This window comes from Petaurus breviceps, unplaced genomic scaffold, assembly GCF_028583685.1.
Source record: "Petaurus breviceps papuanus isolate PSGF00001 unplaced genomic scaffold, PetGlider_PUasm1.0 90696, whole genome shotgun sequence".
Lineage (NCBI taxonomy): Eukaryota > Metazoa > Chordata > Mammalia > Diprotodontia > Petauridae > Petaurus > Petaurus breviceps.
In genome coordinates, this window is record NW_027187314.1 from 6,664,759 (window position 1) to 6,680,820 (window position 16,062).

Below are 16,062 nucleotides of genomic sequence, written 5' to 3' on the forward strand. Positions count from 1 at the left end.
ATATATATATATATATATATATATATATATATATATATATATATATATTAAAGTTAGGTGCAACCAAAGCTTAGGAAGATGCAGGATTTTTAGATCAGTAAGAAGGCAGATGAAATTCAGCAACATTCCAAAAGTTCCTTTTCTAGGAGCCAAGATGGTGGAGTAAGAAGTAAGTCACTTTTAGCCTCTCCACCCTACTTTTATTGGCATCTGAAAGCCCTGAAAATATTGCCCCAGGAAAAACCCTGAAATACTTGAGCCTGCAGAAAGAAAGGGTGCAGCAATCTTGTAGCCCAGGACGTTTGGGAGATTAACAGAAAAGGCCCCTTTCACTCTGGAGGAGGAGGAGAAGTACAGGATGGGAAGTATTCCAACAAGTGAGTGGCAAGCCCCACCTCAGGAAACCAGGGAGAGATCTTGAGCCCCAGAATGGTGGAACTGGTAAGCACCAACACCAGGACCCCCCTAGTGCCTTAGCACAGGCAGAGAAACTGGTAGACATCAATTCTGAAAACCACCACCTGCAGTGGCATTCTCCTGAAGGCAAATTTCCTGGTGCTTCAGCACAACTCTAGGAAACATAACTGCAGGAGGCACAGCTCCAGGCTGGCAGACATTCTCCAGCAGCCAAACATTTGCATGGAAGGCCTGCATCTACAGGCATCCTCCAGGGGCCAGACTACCCATCCCCATTCCAAGTGCTCCAATTTTGCTGACACCAGCTCAGCACCAAGTAAGCTGACAGACCCTTACAGCCTCCAGTTGCTAGCAACTGAGACCCCAGAACACAAAACCAGTGCCTAGGTCCCAGGCTCCTAGTGCAAAAAGCTTGGGTCAGCGATGCCTGTGCACCAGTAGTAAAGAACAATTCTAAAAGGCAGGAATTAGGAAAATAACATGAGGAAAAACCAGAAATGGACAATGACCACAGATTCTTACTATAGAGACAGGGAAAATCAAGGCACAAATTCAGAAGAGAATAAAATTGTGAATATATATAAATCTGAAACTCAAAGGAGAATAGCAACTGATCTCAAGCCCAAAAAGCCTGCTTGGAAGATCTCAAGAAGGATTTAAAAAGTCCAATAAGAAAGGTATGAGAAAAATTGGGAAAAGAAATTAGAGGTATGCAAGAAATAGTTAATAGCTTGGGAAAAGGAGAAAAAACTAACTGTAGAAAACAAGTCCTTAAAAAGTAGAATTGCACTGGCCATGTAACCTTAGCAAGTTACTTAACCCCGATTGCTTAAAAAATCAATCAATAAATAAATAAATAAATGAATGAATGAATGAATGAATAAATAAATAAATTAAATTCAATAAAAATAAAAGTAGAATTGCAAGGGCAGCTGGTGGCCCAGTGAATAGAGCACTGGTCCTGGAGTCAGGCGGACCTGAGTTCAAATCCAGCCTCAGAGAGTTAACACTTACTTGCTGTGTGACCTTGGGCAAGTTACTTAACCCCAATTGCCCTGCATCCCCCCCACCTCTGTAGCAGCAAGCACCCCAAGCGTCCTCAAGGTTTGCTGCCAATACAGGTTCTTAGAACTGCTTTGTTAAAGGAAAGCAACTCAAAATGGGTTAACAAGCTTACTTTAATCAGTCAGACATATATCGTTTACCTTGTTCAGGGGAAAAGGTCAGCACCCCGAACTTCAAAGTACACAGACAGAATTATCAAGACAGAAACAGATCTAGTTTACAGATTTCAAACTGTCCAACCATTACATCCATACCCAGTCAACATCTGGGTTTCAACATCTGGGTTTTTTCAAAGCCGGGGGGGCTCTGGACAATGGCTTCCCAGAATCCAGATCAAATCACAGAACACTTCTCAAGGTGAGCCCCCAAAACAAAGCTACACATCAGGGCTTATATAGCCTTCTCCTGGCTCAGAGAATGTAACAACCTTATTGACCCACTGGCCAATCAAAAAGTATCTACTGAAAAACAATCCTCCCACCCTAGGCTTCAGGTGCACTTTAGCCTAGGGGCAGGGAAGATCTTCCAAATTTGCATTCCCATTACAACCTCCTAAAAGCAAAAAAATAATAGTTGTAGAATTTGCCAAATGGAAAAAGAAAGCATAAAAATTCATGAAGGGAAGTACTCCTTAAAAAGTAAAATGGGTCAAATGGAAAACAAGGTATAAAATCTAAAAGAAGGAAACAATTTATTAAAAATTAGAATTGAACAAGTGGAAGCTAATGACTCTATGAGAAATAAAGAAACAGTTAAACAGAAATGAAAGAATGAAAAATTAGAAGTAAACATGAAACAGCTTACTAGCAAAATAACTGACCTGGAAAATAGACCCAGGAAAGAAAATTTAAAAATTATTAGTCTACCTGAAAACCATGATGAATAAAAGACCCAGAACAGCATCTTTCAGGAAAGCATCAAAGAAAACTTGCCTGAGGTCCTAAAACCATAATGTAAAATAATCATCAAAAGAATCCACCAATCACCTTCTGAAAGAGATCCAAAATTGAAAACTCTAAGAAATATTGTAGCAAAATTACAAAATTACCGATTCAAAGAGAAAATGCTGCAAGCAGTCAGAAAGAAACAATTTAAATATCCTAGAAGTACAGTAAGTATTACACAGGACCTTACTGCTTTTACATTAAAAGATCTGAGCACATGGAATAAAATATTACATAAGGTAAAAGGATCTGTATTACAACCAAGAATCAGCTACCCATCAAAAATGAGCATAATTTTCAGGGAAGGGGATGAATATTTAACAAAATAGCAGGCTTCCAAACCATCCTGATGAAAATGGAAGAGCTCAACATAAAACTTGATCCTCAAATACAAGACTCAAGAGAGGGATTAAAATGGTAAACATGACAGAAAAAAAATAACATGTTATTAATAACGGCAAACTGTTTATATCCCTACAAGGGAAGAAGACACTTGCAACTCTGGAGAACAATATTGTTAATACACCATTTAAAAGGGGTGTACATAGACAGAGGGCATGGGTACATGCTGACTTTGATATAATGATAAAAAATCTAGTTACATAGTGAAAAGGAAAGAAGGAGGCAGGCAAGAATAAATTACAACATATGAAAAGGTTTAAAGGCCTATTACAGTAGAGGGAAAAAAGGGAGGGAGCTGAGCATTATTTGAACCTTCCTCTCAATAGATTTGGCTCAAAGAGGGAATATCAAAATCAGTTAGGTATAGAAATTTAATAACCTATAGGAAGCAGGAGGGGAAAGGAGAAGAAAGAGGAGGGTGTTGATTGAAGGGAAGGAAGAAGTAGTAAGGCTAAAGGGAAAGAAAAGGGATGGAGCTGATAGAAGGGGGTGGTCAAAAGCAAAACTTTAGTGAGGAGGGAAAGGGAAAAAAGGAAAAAAGACAAGCATAAAAGGTGGGGATAGGTTGGATAGAAAGACACAGATGGTAATCATAACTATGAATGTGAATGAGATTAACTCTCCCATAAAATGAAAGTGGATAGTAGAGTGGATTAAAACTATAATCCTACAGTGTAATGTTAAGAACAAACACATTAGAAGCTGAGAAATATATACGGAGTAAAGATAAAAGGTTGGAGCAGAATATATCATGTTTCAGCTGAAATTAAACATAAAAAACAGGGGTAGCTATCCTGATCTAAGACAAAGCAAAAACAAAATACATCTAATTAAAAGAGAGGAGGAAGGAAACTACAACCTGCTTAAAGGTACTATAGACAATGAAGTAATTTCATTACTAGACATACATGCAACATGTAGTATAGCATCCAAATTATCAGAGAAGTTAAAGGAGTAACTGGAAGAAACAAAACTATCCTAGGGGGAGACCTCAACTTCCCCCTCTCTGAGCTAGATAAATCTAACCAAAAAAAAAATAATAATTTAAGGAGGTGAATAGAATTTTAGAAAAGTTAGATATGATTGACCTCTGGAGAAAATTGAATGGGGATAAAAAGGAATGTGCATTTTTCTCAGCAGTATATGGCAAATATATAAAAACTGACCATGCATTAGTGCACAAAATCCTCACAAAACAATGCAGAAAGGCAGAGAAATATCAAATGCATACTTTTCAGATCATGATGTAACAAAATTCCATGTAATAAACAGACATGGAAAGATAAACTAAAAACTAATTACAAACTAAATAATCTAATCCTAAAGAATGAATGGATCAAACAACAAATCACAGAAAGAATAAATAACTTCATCCAAGAAAAAGACAATAATGAGATAAGGTACCAAATCTTGTGGGTTGCAGCTAAAGAAGTTCTTAGGTGAAGTTTTTTTTTTTAATCTCTAAATGCTTACATGAACAAATTAGAAAATAAAACACATCAATGAATTAGTCATGCAACTAAAAAATCTTAAAAAAAGAAAAAAATCAAAATCCCCAATTAAATTCAAATTAGAAATTCTGAAAACCAAAGCAGAGATTAAGAAAATTGAAATTGGGAAAACTATTGAACTAATAAATAAAACTAAGAGGTTCTTTTATTAAAAAAAAACAAGAAAATAAATAAATTTTGGTCAATTGGTTTAAAAAATAGAAAGAAGAAAACCCAATTATCCGTATCAAAAATGAAAGCATTGAATTCACCACCCATGAGGAGGAAATCAAAACAATAATTAGGAGCTCTTTTGCCCAACTTTGTGCAAAAATTCTACAATCTTAGTGAAATGGATGAATAGTTACAAAAATATAAACTGTCCAGATTAACAGAAAAGGAACTAAAATTCTGGAATAACGCCATTTCAGAAAAAGAAATTGAACAAAATGCCAATGAACTCCCAAAGAACAAATCTCCAGAGCCAGATGAATTTGCAAGTAAATTCTATAAAACATTTAAAGAATAACTAATTTCAAACTATATAAACTTTTTGAGAAAATAGGAGGAGTCTCTAAAGCCAATCACAATCAGCTCTCCTGAGAACTGCTTCTTTGAATAACTGTAAGGATCTAATCACATAGCATGGAGAACTCTCCATTTATTTAACAACAAACTAAAGCAAAATATTCAAGAAACTAAAGCACAACATTCACAACATAACAATTTATTACAAAGTTGGCCACATAGACCTAAACAAAACATAACATTCAGTAAGTCACAATTTTCTCAATCCGTATAAAGTATACATCCAAAATCTTCTTTCATCTTGATTGGAAGCTGGTTTCCGGTCTTTCTTAAGCCAATCATCCTTAAATAATCATTCTTAAGGGGTAGTGGAATGTACAAAGGCCATTCAGGTCTAAGTCACAGCAAGTTACAATCTTCAGTCACTACTGAGTACCCAAGTGCAGTGCTCTTTCTTCCTGAGTTGAGGCTGGCACCCAAACCACATGTCTCTTCCTCCATAGGCTTATTCCTCCTAGCTCTTGACTGGATCCACCTGACTGTAGCCTGGATTTACAGGTAAACAGATCTCTCAGCTCTTTCCTGGACTCATACATAGGCCGCACTATGTTCCTGTTTCACACTTTTTTTTTTTTTAACAGGGACAGCTCTTCAAAGTGTCTGTTTCAAGGAGGACAAAGCTTAACAGAACCACAACAATATTTACACACATTGCTGGCACTATCATCTCAATTCACTTTCTGTCTCACAAAGTACACAAACCAACATACAAAGCTTTTGTCTGAGAAGTCAAACACAAATCAGCAGTCAAGCCTCAGGACTTCTGTAAACAGCAGTAAGGTCCTATTTCAGAGATTCTGGATCATCAGCAAAATCGTCTTTCAAGACTTCTGCCCCCCCCCCCCCCCAAAAAAAAAAAAAAAAAACAAGGCTTTTGTCTGACAGACCAACAGAGTGCTACAGGGTATCAAAATCACAAGCATTCTCCTTCTCAGTTCTTTGCCCCAGCCCATGCTTAAGCTTTTATATGTTCTGTTCCTTCCTGTTCCACCCTTCCTGTTCTGACCTTCCTATTCCACTCTTTTGGCAAGCTGTTTGACCATGGCCTCCATGTGATGCCTGTTAGGGGCAGGGAAGTTCTCCAATCTCCCTTAGGCCTATTAAGGGCAACACAATGTATACTGTTTCCAACAAAGACAAGAGCTGCAACAATGAGCTAAGTACTACATTGCTTGTCATCACAAAGTCCTACCAAATTCTCTTTTATGATCCAAATATGGTGCTGATACCTAAACCAGGAAGAGTCAAAATAGAGAAAGACAATCATAGACAAATTTCTCTAATGGATATAGATGCAAAAATTTTAAATAACATACTAGCCAAAGATTATAGCAACTTATGTTGAAGATAATACACTATGACCAGGTAGGATTTATACCAGGAATGCAGGGCTGTTTCAATATTAGGAAAACTATCAGCATAATTAACTATATCAACAATAAAATTAACAGAAATCATATAATTATCTCAATAGGTGCAGCAAAAGCATTTGACAAAATACAATGTCCATTCTTATTAAAAACACAGGAATAAATGGAGTCTTCCTTAAAATGAGAGGTAACATGTACCTAAAACCATCAGGAAGTTGTATATATAATATATCTAAGCTAGAAACATTTCCATCAAGATCAGGGGTGAAACAAGGATATCCATCATCCATTATCACCACTGTTATTCAATATTTTACTAGAAATGTTAGATTTAAAAATAAGAGAAGAAAAAGAAGTGGAAAGAATTAGAATAAGGAAAGAAGAAACAAAGCTATTGCTCTTTGCAGATGATATGATGGTATACTTAGAGAATCCTAAAGAATCAAGTAAAAAAAATTATTTACAACTTTAGCAAAGTTGCTGTATATAAAATAAACCCACACAAATCATTCACATATATAACTAACAAAGACCAATAGTAGGAGATAGAAAGAGAAATTCCATTTAAAATTACTGTAGACATTATAAAATATTTGCGAGTCTACTTGCCAAAACAAACATAGGAACTATATGAACACAATTACAAAATACTTTTCATATAAATAAAGTAAGATCTAAAACATTGGAAAAATGTCAGTTGTCATAGGTAGGCCAAGCTAATATAATAAAAATGAAAATTTTTTTTCATATGTTGGCATTTATTTTTTAAGCTGAAGAACAGGTTATGAGGGGGGTAGGGGGCAAGGGAGAAGACAGGGAACCTACAGCATCTCATCTGTGTCTGCTCCGGATGGGATTGATCCTGATTTCTGAACCTTGGTCCAGGGCACACAAGGAAGCACACCCTAAGATGAGGTTCCAGGGGTACAGTTTGAGGAAAACAGCAGAAGTGGCCAGAGTTACACATAGAGTCAGAGGTGGGGGGGGAGGCTGGTATTCTCCTTGGATCAGCAGCACTGCTTCGTTTTGGGAACTGAAGCCTAGTGATACGTTCCATCTCACATATTTCTTATAAAATATTCTTGCAGTTAAAATCTTTGTGCTAAAGAACTTTTTCATCACCTCTCTAACTTCTTGTACTTTGCTTCTAGTTTCTTTGAATGTTCATCCTGAAGTGTCCATCAGAAATTATACACCAAAGCCACCTCCCAGTCGAAACCTGCCAGAAGGGGCCCCTACCAGGGTCCCTGGAAACCACCTGATAGGCCACAATAGTTAGGGAACATTCCACCTTTGTTGCTAGAAATATACCCCAGATACAGGTCTGTTTTTGTTTGTATCCAAGGTTTTGCTAGGTACCCAAGGCTTCACTAGAAATGGCACATTTGTTGTTAACAACATTTTGTCCTATAAAAACTTTCCCTGCAGAAGACTCAGGGCTGTTTTCCTTACTAGGGAGGCAGTCTCTGACTAATAAACATCCCTATTAAATTGTAATCCGCATTGCTGTCACGTTATTGCTCAGCAGTTCATTTCAATCCAACTTTTAAGCTGCCTGCTCAAGAGCTGCTACTTCCTCCTCAGTTAAAGTGATCTGATCCAGATAAGGGTGGAGTGCTGTATGTTTCCGGTTTAAGTCCTTTAGGTTTCTACTCTTGTTTACTGCAATATCTTTCATTTCTAGATACTACAAGCTAGTCAGTTTGTTCATATTTTCTAGAAGTTTATAATCTTCACTTGTGGCTGTCAGTTCACCAGTCAGGTATATAGCCATTTTGGAGAACATGTCCTGTAACAGCCCTGTGATGTCTGCCTAGGCCAACTCAGAGGCCTCCTCAGCCGTCTCCTCTATGGCATCGTCTAGGCCGGGAAAGGGAGGAAGGAGAAAAGATGGAGGGAGGGGGAGAAGGGAGAGGAACAGGGAGAGAAAGAGGGACAGGGAAGGGAAAGGGGACAAGGAAGGTGGGAAAGGGTAAAATTGACAATTTTCCTAAGTTAATTTACTTATTCAGTGCTATTTGTAATGATAATGGGAATTTGAAGATCTTCCTTGCCCCTTAATAAGCCTAAGGGAATTTGTACACCTTCCCTGCTTTGAAGATCTTCCCTGCCCCATAATAGGCTGAATGTAATCACATGGAGTCTGTGGTGGGAGGACTTTGCTGAAGGGTGGAGCAGAGCCCATGGGGAGCTGGGAATCAAAACAGTTAGAGAGGAAGGGAGGAGAGGAGTGATCCAGGCAGACAGCTAGGCTTGTGAGTGTTGATTTGTGGGAAGGTCAAAGGATGCTCTGTCTCTCTGTGCTGTTAAGGTGTAAATCCAAGCACGAGAAGCTTTCCAGAGGACTGCTGTTGTAAACAGCTTCCAAGGTTCTGATTACATATTATAGCAAAGTCTCTATTCAATATCGAATTAGAAAAAAACATTCAGAGAAAATCAAGGTACAATATTGATAATATTACAACTTATCACAGAAAATCAAAATACAGCATTCACCATGTCACAACTTATCACTAAAATGTCCACTTCATTTTCCCCTATGTATGGTCACATAGTTTTGAAAAAAAATACAATCATTTAGTAACACAATCATTCAATCATCCTTAAGGAGTCTTGCCTCCTTAAGGGACAAAAAGTACAAAAGATCAAAGTCCACCCATGGGGCACAGTAAATTACAAATCAGTCACTTTTCAATCATCAGTCACTACTTAGTAATCAGTCACTATTCAGTCCAGTACCCCTCTTAAGGGGTAGTGGAAAATATACAGGCTATCAACCACTCAGTCACAAGTAAATTACAATTTCATCAGTCACTTCTCAGTATCCACAGAGACGTCTTTTCATCTTGACTCAATGAAGGTAGCTTCTATCTGAATCCACCAAACTGTCACCTGTGTTCAAAGGCAGATAGCTCCCAGTTCCTTGTCTAGCTCTCCATGTAGTTCCTGCTCCACACTGAAACTCAGTGTCCAGTACATCTCAAATCCTCCACAGTCTCTGTTCCTGGGAAGATAAGGCTTAAGAAAGCCACAAGAACATACATGTACATTAACAAAATCACAATACATTTGTACAAAATACCAGCACCACAGTCATTCTTCCTCTGTCTCCTGAAGCTCTGGCTGGCCCTCAGATGTCTTCAGCACCATAAGCTCCATTATCAAACTCAAAATCATTTTATCCAGCCTCCACATGGCTTGCTCCAAGAAATTCTGTCTCAGTTCTCAATTCTCTTTCCTCTTCTCAGTTCTTCTCAATTATCAGTTCATTCTTCAGTCCAGTAGCTGCCCTGCCTCCATTATGCTTATCCCAAGAGGTTCTGACTATGCAGCTTGGGCTATTCCTTATATATGGCACAGCTCCTCCCCAGAAGTTCACAAGTTGTGGCATTAACACTTTCTTTTTCTTAACAGACTTGATGCAAGGCTCAAAAGAAACTTGAACTGAAAAAGGTGTTAATTCAATAGGTGAAACAAAGTGTGAACTACTTCTGTGCTTGCCATTACATTTGGTGCATTAACTTCTTTGCTACTATGATGGATTCAGCTTTCTGGTTTAGGGTTTTTGGTTTTCTGGTTTTGAATAAATGTTTTCCTTCTGTCTTTTATATGGAGAGTCTGTTACATTTTGCTATTGAGCACTGTGCAGCATATTTCTGTTGCTGTTGTTGTTGGGAGTATTGCATTGGTCCCACACCATAATAAGCAGACTATTCAAAAATTATTTTATAGTGCTGGAAAAAACAATAATGAAATTCATTGAGAAGAACAAAAGGTCCATAATATCAAGGGAATTAATGAGCTAGGGATTAATTAATAGATTAATTCAAGGGAAGGTGGCATAGCCATATCAGATCTTAAATTGTGTTAGAGAGCAGAAATCAACAAAACTACCTGGGTACTGGCTAAGAAATAGATAGGTAGATCAATGGAATAGATTAGCTACATAAGACACAATAGTCAATGACTATATTAATCTACTATTTGATAAATACAAAGACTTGTTTTTGGGATAAGAACTCACTATTTTAGACAAACTAATGGAAAAACTGGAAATAGTAATTCAGAAACTAGGCATTAACCACCATCTTGCACCCTATGCCAAGAAAAATTCAAAATGAGCACATGATTTAGAAAAAAAAAAGACCTATACTATGAACAAACTAGGCGAGCAAGCAATAGTTTACCTGTCAGATCTTTGGAGAATGGAAGAATCTATCACCAAACAAGAGATAGAGAACATTATGAAATGCAATGTTGAGATTTGGAGGTTTGTTTGTTTGGTTTTTTTTTTTTTTTTAATGGGTTCACAGACCCACCGAGGATTTATTCACAGAAGACAAAGGGGTACATGTAACTCATGTTAAAAAAAATCCTTGCAATGCTTTTAATGATATTAGTACTACATTATGTGAGTACTGATATCCAAAATATGGTAAAATTTCCCATGGTGTATAAGCTCCTCGGGGGCAATTAATTTTTCATTTTTTTGTTCCTATATCCATTATTTAGCACCATAAATGGTATGAAATTGGTGGTTCCTAAATGCTTGTTTAATGAATGAGGAAGGAAATGGAATTCAAAAATTCACATCATTTTTATTATATATATGCATATATATATTATATATATAATATTACTTACAATATAGAAATATATATACATATATATATATATAATGACTTCCCCATAATTGGTTTATCTCTTGTTAAACTAAGCGTAATATATGGACAGATAGAGAATGTTGAGATCACATTCTCTTAGGACTCAAGAAATGTAGATTATATAATAAAATCAGAAACTAGAATGCTTAGGCCAGATAAGAAGGTCAGAAATAAGCAGAAGTTCAAGAAAGAAAGAAGCTAGTACAGATTGGTCAAAGAAATGGAAAGTTTCAATTCTATGTAAGGGCAGGTACAAAATAAGAAGTTAGATGTTCTTGGGAGTAGCTAGTGAAGTAGATGGAGAGCCAGGACTGGATTCAGTAAGAACTAAGTTCAAATCTGGCCTCAAATACTAAATATGACTTTCAGTAAGTCTCCTTAATTGCTTTTTGTTTCAGTTTCTTTATCTGTAAAATGGAAGTAATCATAACACTTAATTCACAGAGATACTATGAGAATCAAATCAAATAATAATAGTAAAGTATTTAGCAGTGCACTACATACAAAGTGGCACATAGTGTTATATGAAATTTAGTTATTATTGTTATTTTTATTATTGCATCAAAATGACTGAAAATCTGAATATACAAAACTGACACATATACACACCTTCAGCATTGCAAACTAGCAGGAAAAGCTAACTAAATTGAGGATGAATTAAAATACAAAAAAAACAATTTTTTAAAACAATAAAAGATTAAAACATATTCTGAAAATAGAAAGAGAGATTAACAAAACTGAAAGCAAATAATCTATTGAATGGATAAATAATACTTGGTTGTTGCTTGTGGTCTTCTGTTCTGGAAAAAAGACCGAAATTTCATCACCATATTGGAGTCAAGGTATAGCATATTGAATGGGAACATTTGGCTTAAAGAAGACATGTGTATAATCAGTCCACCATTCTGTACCACACATCACCTTCATCCCTCTCCAATCCTCTCTTTTCACCTTACAATGACATTGTTTATTAAATGAAATCTGAAAATAGAGAGATATATATTAAAAAAATCTGAAACTGAAAATAGAGAGATATACAAATCTGAAAATAGAGAGATACACATTAAAAAATCCAAGATTGCATTTCAGCATTAGGTCTACAAGAAATTAAAAAAAAAACAAGGCAAAAAATAAAACAAAACAGAACGAAATGAAGTCTGCTTCTAAAATAGCTAAAGTTAAGGAAAAAAAAATCTCTTATAAACTCCTTATGGTGTTTTATTATTTTAGTGTGGTAGCAAAGTTCGTGCAATTTTAGAGTATGAGAAAATAACAGACTGATAATTTTCAAAATATAGATATATGTACTTATGTTACAATGTGTGCTAACCTCATCAGCAGGATTATGTACTAGGGCCAAATGTTTCCTGGGGAAACACATGTCTGAAATTAAATTTTACATCAGTGGAAAATGTGACTACTTTTACAGAAACTTAATTAGCACATCTTTCTGAAAATATATCTACTGTCAATATGAGTCTTTAATAATGCATTTAATTATTTTTTCTTAAATGATAGTGAACTATAGGGTCACTTTGCAGTTTTGTAACAGGAAGTGATCAGTCATATTTTAAGTTAGAGTATAATTTATAACACATACATATAGTCCAACATCTTTTTGTTGTTGTTGTTGTTTTTGCTTTCTTCTAAATTCTGAATAGATGGCCTTAAAGTTCAAAAATCATTTCTTTTCAGGAGCTGTCTTATTAATATATACTCAAATGACTTAAAGATTTTGCCACCTAGAGATTTGATCATTTATGCCAAAATAGATTTGGTTTATTGGTACTCTAAAAAAGCATCTAGACTGAATGTTTTCTCCCTTAGGCTGTTCTCAAATAAATCACATTCATTTTCTAAAATAACAATTGTGTTACTACAAATAATGTATAATGTTTAAATGTTTAAGAAGATTTCAAATTGCCCCAATCTGAAAACTAATTGTGTTGATATGTGTAGTATGTATAAGTATGGCCATAAAATAAAGAATTAATTTCTTCCTTTAAAATGAAATGTCATATTTCATATGATTTTAGGCTATTTTTATACCACCATATTTAAGTGTTTTTGAGGTGGTATTAAATATTATAATAAACAACATTTTCCATAAATAAAATGAAAATACCTCCACTCTTTATAGGAAGGAAGTAGGAGATTTTAGTTCACAAAAAAGGTACTTTCACTCAAGGATTTGATGAATCAGTACTGATGAATATTCCATGAAATTTCCACCCAACAATTAACAAATTAGAACAACATTGTTTCAGAAATCATAGTACAACTATAAGTCAATCAATATTTATGAAGTGCCTACTGTGTGCTAGTGCTAAGGATACAAAAAGAGACAAAAGACAGTCCTTGCTCTCAGGTTGCTTATAATCTCACAGAAGAGACAACATGCAAACATATACATCCAAAGCAGGCTATATACAGGATAAATAGGAAATCATTAATAAACATAAGACATTAGAATTAAGAGGGATTTGGCAAGGCCTCCTGTAGAAGGAAGGCCCTAGTAAGCATTTGTGATAGTAATGGAACATAAAGATTCCCCTCTATTGGCTTGGTTTTCAAATTGATTGTGTTAAAACCCAGAGCTTGTTAATCCCGCCTGTGGGATGGACTTGTTGATGTGAAAAGAAAGTCCTGAACTGGGAGGAGCTGGTGACATAGATTTGGAGAGACACAAGAGAGAGGCAGAAGAACTTTTTGGAAGCAGCACCTCGTGCAGGCAGAGAGAGAGACTGAGAATTGCTGGAGGCCACTTTGAACTGCCCTGGACTTTTGAGACCTGCCCCCTGAGCTGCCAAGGACTGAGGAGACATGGCTGTTTTGCTGGTACTTTGTCTGTTTTGATGTTGTTTTGCCAGATTTGTCCACTGGTGAAAGACAGTCCTGTTGTTGAAGAAGTCCTGGAACCTGGCTTTTGGTTAAGAAGCCCTGAGACTGTCCTGCAGACAGAGAGTGAATACTGTCCACTGGTGAAGGACAGTGCTGTTGTTGCAGGGGTCTGGGAACCTTTCTGTTGGTTCAGAGCTACTGAGACTGTCCTGCAGACAGAGAGTGAATACTGTCCACTGGTGAAGGACAGTCTCTATCACAGCATTGAGTTCAATTCTTTCATTTTGCAGATGCGGAAACTGAAACCCCCAAAATTAAAGTGATTTGCTTGTATTTTCTGAGGCAGGGTATTAATTAATCTTTCTGATACCTAATTTTCTTATAGATGAGATATATATATATTAAGTCCTATGTGGACTTTTTTTTTCCTAGGATGTGGTAACAGGATAAAGTGGAGTAAGAGGTCAGATTAGAAAGTGAATGTGGGAAACAATCAAGGTGAAAATCTTTGGAGTCCCTGAGTTTAAGAGACTTTACAAGTGCCACCTTCTGCATGAGACCTTTCTTTGTCCTGCCATACACTAATATATCTCCTGTAAAAAGCTTATTTAGTATCATGTGGGTATATACACATATACACATGTATGTGTGTGTATATATATATATATATATATATATATTTACACAATACATATATACACATGTCCATATGTATATATACAAGCATAGACTCATATATACAAGTATAGCCTAGAGGAATTTCTCTGGTTATTTTAAACATTTGGAGTGACAAGTGCAAAACCTGGCCTCTGTTATCCTCTACTTAAGCTTCACAATTGGCCTACCTCCTTTTCTACTGTTTTTGCACTAAGGTCAACTTTGATAATATTCGATAGCTTACTTGCTGACATCATGCCTTATTCCACTGTTTTTTGGATTAGCTTAAATGTTGATGCTTCTAAGATTGCAAAATTCCATTATGTATAGGCATACAGAATCACTGGAAGGATAATGACATTTAAAAAGGTTGTGTGTGTGTATGTGTGTGTGTGTGTTTAACAGAAGAGAACCTCTTGAAATACTGCAAAATTTCTCCAAGTGATTGTGTACAATATCCTCCTATCTGTACAAAGGTTCCCCAGATTTACAAGTTGTACACTGACAGAATAAGTCAGTTGGCTTACCAAATCAAATGTATGCAATAATCTAGGCAATAGATTTTCATCATCTAATTTGATTTTCAGATTTGGCTGGCTAAGTACATTTATTTCCAATAATTATGGTTTACATTTTTAATTAATAAATTTTAGTTTTAGAAAATATCTATGTCCCACCAAACACTATGCAACATTCCTTCCCCAAAGATCATTCTCCCAAGAGAATTAGGAGGATACCCATTACTCCCTCTTATAGTGACTAACATATGTGCTCAACCATTGATATTTGCCAATACAGATATTGGGGAAATAATTTTTTTTCCACAGATACAGAATCTTTCTTTTTGAACTATAAGTAGCAAATTTTGCATGGTGTGTTAATGAGAACTTTATGTGAGCATATGTTTCATTATTTTATATTTTACTTGAAATTTAAGATTAGAGGATCATTTACCAAATAAATCTCCTTGTTTGCATCTGTGTTTGAGTTTCATATGATTTCAGGTTTACTAATCTATATATAGAGGAGTGAGAAGGTATAAGGCATGGGTGGGGAACTTGTAGCCTCAAGGCAACATGTTGCCCTCTAGGTCCTCAAGTGAGGCCCCTTGACTGAATTCAAACTTCACAAAACAAAACCACTTTAAAAAAAGATTTGTCCTGTGAAGTTTGGATTTAATCAAAGGGCTTCCCTGGAGGACCTAGAAGGTCATATGTGGCCTTGAGGCCACAGGTACCCCACCCCTGGATAAGGGAGTCAGAATACCAAAATAGTCCCAAAAAGGAAACAAAACTAAATACATAAATAAAAGTAGAGAAACAATCCAAAGGAGGAAAAAACTATTAAGCAAGAAAAGTTTCCTTTATAAGTGTTCATGCAATTAAAAACACATACAACAAAGCCAATGAAATAATGAAAGTATTAGAAGCAAAGAACATGGAAAAAGTTTTTTCTCTAAAAGCATAAGCTATACCTCCAGAAAATCCTTTAAATAGACAAATGGTAAAATGCTTATATCCAATTTCATGTATCTGAATGTGTAGCCTGATACATGGTAGAAAGGATAAAATTCTTCCTTGACTCTGAGACCTAGGACAAAGGTTCTTAACAATGTGTATGTGTG